General features: G+C 46.2%; 1 pseudogene; it reads left to right on the top strand.

Annotated features, from left to right (window-relative positions):
• Positions 1-258: 258 nt before the first annotated feature.
• Positions 259-5,314, top strand: LOC122728731 (annotated as a pseudogene).
• The last annotated feature ends 379 nt before the right edge of the window (positions 5,315-5,693 follow it).

The following is a 5,693-nucleotide window of genomic DNA, read 5'->3' as shown; positions in this document are numbered from 1 at the left end:
CATCTGGGAGCTAACACCAGTTTCAGTCCACAACAATCCCATCATCATTCAAATTATTTTTTTAAAAATATTTTAATTAATTAATTTTTTTTTTTGGTGAGGCAATTGGGGGTTAAGTGATTTGCCCAAGGTCACGCAGCTAGTAATTGTTAAGTGTCTGAGGCCGGATTTGAACTCAGGTCCTCCTGACTCCAGGGCCGGTGCTCTATCCACTGTACCTCCATCATTCAAATTCTTAAAGCTCACTGGCCCTCCACAATGGCACTGGTATGTTGAAATGAGCCCAACAGCAAACAAGGAGTCAGAGCCCAGGGGCATATGGGTGATTCTCAAGAACCTGGGTGCTTCAGGTGACATGTTACATTCTCTCCTTGCTACCCCTAGAGCCCAGGACAGGCACCAGACTGTGTGACATAAGGGCCAGTCACCTCAGCTGCATGAAATTAGGTCAGTGGCTCTAGGTTAATGAGGGAATGGAATGAGGCTCTGCCAGTCACAGTTGCCACAGGGCTGCTGGAGGGCAGCCCTAATCTCCCAACCTCCTTCCCTCCCTCAGTGGGAAGAGACAGAGCTTGTCTCATCAGAGGACAGGCTGAGAGTGCACCCTTCATTCTTTGCCCCTGCTCTCCTAACCAGAGGATTCCCCTGGATGGTAGAGGTGACTTTGAACACTGGGCCTTTCTTTTACCCTCACTCCCAACCAGAAAACAAGGGAGGCATCTGAACACACTGAACATGGGAAGGAGTTACTCTTCGAGATACCTTTGCTTCCCTTTTCCTAATATTCCTCCCTTCTTTCTCTCCTTCCTTCTTTTCCTTATCTTCCATCTCTTCCTTTCTTCATATCTTTTTTCACTTTTCTTCACCCTTCTTAATACTTCTTTTTCCTCATCCTTTCTGTATTTCTTTTCTCTTCCTCTACCTTCTCTTTTTCCCCATACTCTTCTCCTATTTAAACTTCTACTTTATCCCCGCCCTTGTTTTCCTCTGTTTCCCCTTTGTTACCCTCTTAACTCTTTGGGCCTTCCTTTCTTCTTTCTGTCCTTTTTATCCTGCATTTCATCCCTCCTTTGTTTTCCTTTTCTTAGCCTTCCTTTTTTTCCTACTTCCCCTTTCTCTGCTCTTCTCTCTCCCTGATTTTCTTATCTCCCCTTTACTCTCCCTCTTCCTCTTGTTTCTTTCATGACCCTTTTAATAGTGCTCTCTGCTCTCTCCTCCATTCATCCCTATCATTACCAATAAGTGTGAAGGACTTCCCAGCAAACACCTTTTATTAAGCTTTCCAAATAAGAGGACTGGGGAGAGAAGAAAGCACTGACTCTGGAATCAGAGGACCTGGCTTTAAATCCGAACTCTGAGTGACATTGAGCAAGTCACTTAATCTCCCTGGGCCTCAGTTTCTCCATTTATAAAATAAGGAGGTTGCATGAGATGTGGTCCCTTCCAACTCAAAGTCTGTAACAGCACACCAAAGCAGAATGCTGATCCACCCTCTCAGTTCTCAATCCAAACCTGTTGTCCACAACTATTGTCTGGACAACCAAAGGAAATCAACAAGGGTAGAAAGCATCCGACAAAGAGCCCAGCATATGAGTATAGTCTGTGTTTTGAGGCACTTGGGATCCAGATCTTTCCTGATTAAGTTGATTGTCTGACACAAAAGAGTGTCAGAGACACGCAAACAGAAGACAGGACTAAGCTAAAAATGAAGCCAAGAGCTTTGAATCTGGTAGAAAGGTCTACAAATACACATTTCCCCACACAGCCTTTACACTGATGAGCATTTTCAGAGGGCAGCTTCCCTGCCTTGATCCAGAGTAATTCTAATGTTGGGAATCTTGAGGACAATGGAAGAGGGGCAGAGGGGGAGACACCTTTCAGGAGGCAGACCTTGAGAGTTTTTTCCCCTTTATTCTCCTTTTCTTTTATCTTTTTACCACAACCAGGGAAGGATAATTGAGTTGGGCATGCAGAAAGGAGGCAGTTGCTGTCAACATCCCTAATAAGAGTATCAGCCTCTTTCCTATTCTGGGGCACTATTGTCTATGGAAGTTGATAAAATCAAAGAGGGTCCTGGTCTCTAAGTTTCTGTTCCTAAACTATCCCATGTACTGTGACTATCCAGTTGATTATTTTGGAAGGAAGGAGGTCAAAAGATCAAGGTGAGGTCTTTTTTGTGGCAATGCAGTTTAACTGGGAAATTTGGTTCTATGGGTGGATTTTCCCTGTGCTTGCATGTCCTGATGTGTACACTCTAGAAAAGTATTGTGCATTGGGTTGTGTTGCAAGTCTCCTTCAGGCCTGGGGACAGATTATGCCAAAGGGCTATACACTGATGACTCTGTCTCGTAAGGTCATCAACAGCTAGACAAAACAAGTTTTGGCCACAATTAAGTGAGAAGGTTGGACAAGATATTATCTCTGTCATTCAGTGAACTTCTGGGTCCTTCTCTTTTCTCTCTCTCTCTTTTTAAGTTCTTTTTATTTTTGCAGGGTAATGAGTGTTAAGTGACTTGCCTAGGGTCACACAGCTAGTTAAGTGTCAAGTGTCTGAGGCCGGATTTGAACTCAGGTCCTCCTGAATCCAGGGCTGGTGCTTTATTCACTGTGCCACCTAGCTGCCCCTTCTATTTCTCTAGGGACATGACTAAATAAATGCATGAGCTTGGTAGTGGCACCTCATCATATCATGATATATAGATGACCTCCTTCCTGTATAACCAACATGTAGTTCCCATGACTTCACGCTTTCACTGGCCATACACATGATACTTCATGCTCTTCTCCAAAATATATTGGGGGCTCATATAGACTGGATCCAATCCTAGGGACTGACTGCCCCTCATGAGGATGAGGATCATTTTCTTTCTTATATTCATGCCCCCTCCTACCTATAGTTTCTGTAGGAAGTGTTTTAAATAGATTTGACTCATGAATTAATAAATGAAAAAAGTCCCACAGAATTCAAATCAACAAGCATTTATTAAGCGTTTACTACGTTCCAGGCGTCGTGCTAAGCACTAGAGATATGAAGAAGGGCAAAAATAGCCCTTGCCTTCAAGGAGCTCACAATCTAATGGGGGAAACAACTTACAAACAATTACATTCATACAAGACATAGAGGGCACAGCTAGGTGGTGCAGTAGATAAAGCACCAGCCCTGGATTCAGGAGGACCTGAGTTCAAATCCGACCTCAGACTCTTGACACTAGCTGTGTGACCCTGGGCAAGTCACTTAGCCCTCATTGCCCCAACCGAAAACAAAACAAAACGTTATGACAAGACAAGTAAACTGGAGATAATCTCAAAGGCAAGACAATATAGAGTTGAGGGGAATAAGGAAAAGTCTCTTATAGAATGTGGGATTTGAAGGAAGACAGGAAATCCAAGGAATCCAGAAAGTAGAAATGCGGAGGGAGAGCATTCCAGGCACGGGTGATCAGCTAATGAAAATGAACAGAGCGATGGGGCAGCTAGGTGGCACAGTGGATAAAGCACCAGCCCTGGATTCAGAAGTACCTGAGTTCAAATCTGGCCTCAGACTCTTGACACTTACTAGCTGTGTGACCCTGGGCAAGTCACTTAACCCCAATTGCCTTACCAAAAAAAAAAAAACAAGAAAAGAAAAGAAAATGAACAGAGTGAGGAGATGGAGTGTTTTGTTTAAGGAACAGCAAGGAGGCCAGTGTCACTGAGTCATAGGGTGTGTGGAAGTAATTGGAACGTAGAGGGAGGAAGGGGCCAGGCTGTGAACGGCTTTCAATGCTAAAAGAGAGCGTTTTTCTATTTGATCCTGAAGGTTGTAGAGAGCCATGTAACCACTGGAGTATATTGATTAGGGGTGGGAGGAGATGATGTGTTTTATCCACCGTGCCACTTAGTTGTCCCCCAATACCCCCCAATCATGGGTATTTAATTGACATTTCCCTTGCCAAAACAAGGAGATTTGTTGACCTGATCATTGTTCCTTGAGTAAAACGTAGAAAAAGGGAGCTATAGGTCTCTGCTCCCCCTTGACACCGGAGGCCAAGTCCGGGACAAGGCGCCCTCCGGCCGTGAGGACGCGATGGCTGCTGTTCTCCTGGGCCGTGTCCTTGTCGCTGTCAGCCCGCGGCCTCGGGACCGTGGGCGTCCCACACGCGTCAGGAATCCATACAAGTCTACCACACCAGCGGCAGGATGGTCCCTTGGCTTACAGACTTGGTGAGAGAACCACGAAGAGATTCACTGAGAAAAGCAAAGTGTTAACTGTGGGTGGCAACTTAATATTCCGGAAAAGGCAACCCCGCGAAGCATTTAGCAGAAAAGTTCGGTTTGAAGCATTTTCCTGAAGTTGAAGTTCATCGCTCGGAGAAAACCTCCGGGGGCGGCAACTGCAGCTTGGAGAAGTTCTACGGCGACCTCAGGAGTGACGATGACAAGGCGTACCGCCTGCAGTCCTGGCTCTACGCCAACTGCCTTCTGCAGTATCCCGGTGACCCGGAGCACCTGCTGAGCACAGGACAAGGCGTTGTTCTGGAGCGCTCTATCTTCAGTGACTTTGTCTTTCTGGAGGCCACGTTCAAGCAGGGCTTCATCCGTAAACAGTGCGTAGAGCACTACAACGAACTTAAACGTCTCACCGCCGCCTCACCTGCTTATCTATATTGACGTGCCTGGCCCCGAGATCCTGAAGAGGATTCAGGAGAAAGGAAATGTCCGTGAAAAAAAGATCACAGATGCTTACCTACAGGACACTGAAAATGCCTACAGGGGCGGCTAGGTGGCGCAGTGGATAAAGCACCAGTCCTGGATTCAGAAGGACCTGAGTTCAAATCCGGCCTCAGACACTTGACACTTACTAGCTGTGTGACCCTGGGCAAGTCACTTAACCCCCATTGCCCCGCAAAAAAACCCCAAACAAACAAACAAACAAAAAAACCGAAAATGCCTACAAGAAGACCTCCCTTCCGGAAATGAGTAAATATTGTGAGATTTTACAATACACATCAAAGGAAGCGAAGGATGTGAAAAGGGTTTGGGAAGACATTGAGTACGTCAAGTTTGATAAGGGCCCTTGGCTGGAGCAGAGTGACCGTTCTTTGCACCACTTGAGGATGTTGGTCCAGAATAAATACGAGGTGTCGAATTACACGACTGTTCCCATCTACCTCCCGGAGATCACCATGGGCGCTCACCAGTGTGATCGTCTCTATCGCTAGTTCAGAGAGCTGAAAGGTCACAAATACAATCGAGGCTATAATGCAGACATGGGGGACAAGTGGATCTGGCTGAAATGAAGCCTTTCTCCCTTGGAAGAAGCAGCCGGAGTAATTACAGAGTCCAAACAGTACAAGAATCAGTCACCAAGGAAATGAGCCTCTAATTACGGGAGAGGAGGAGGGAACGGCTGCTCTGTGCACCCTTCGATAAGGACCCTCAGGAGGGGAACGGCTTTCTTCTAAGACCCGAGCAATGCTGGTCTAAGAAATTAAAAACAAAAAACCGGGCGCGGGGGGGGGGGGCAGCTAGATGGCGCAGTGGTTAAAGCACCAGCCCTGAATTCAGGAGTACCTGAGTTCAAATCCGACCTCAGACACTTGACACTTACTAGCTGTGTGACCCTGGGCAAGTCACTTAACCCCCATTGCCTGCAAAAAACAAAAACAAAAACAAAACCCCAGAATGTCCCCAAAATGGTCAGTAGAACCAGA

Source organism: Dromiciops gliroides, chromosome 5 (assembly GCF_019393635.1).
Source record: "Dromiciops gliroides isolate mDroGli1 chromosome 5, mDroGli1.pri, whole genome shotgun sequence".
Lineage (NCBI taxonomy): Eukaryota > Metazoa > Chordata > Mammalia > Microbiotheria > Microbiotheriidae > Dromiciops > Dromiciops gliroides.
The sequence above is the reverse complement of the archived record's forward strand: the minus strand, read 5'-3'. Positions and strand labels throughout refer to the sequence as shown.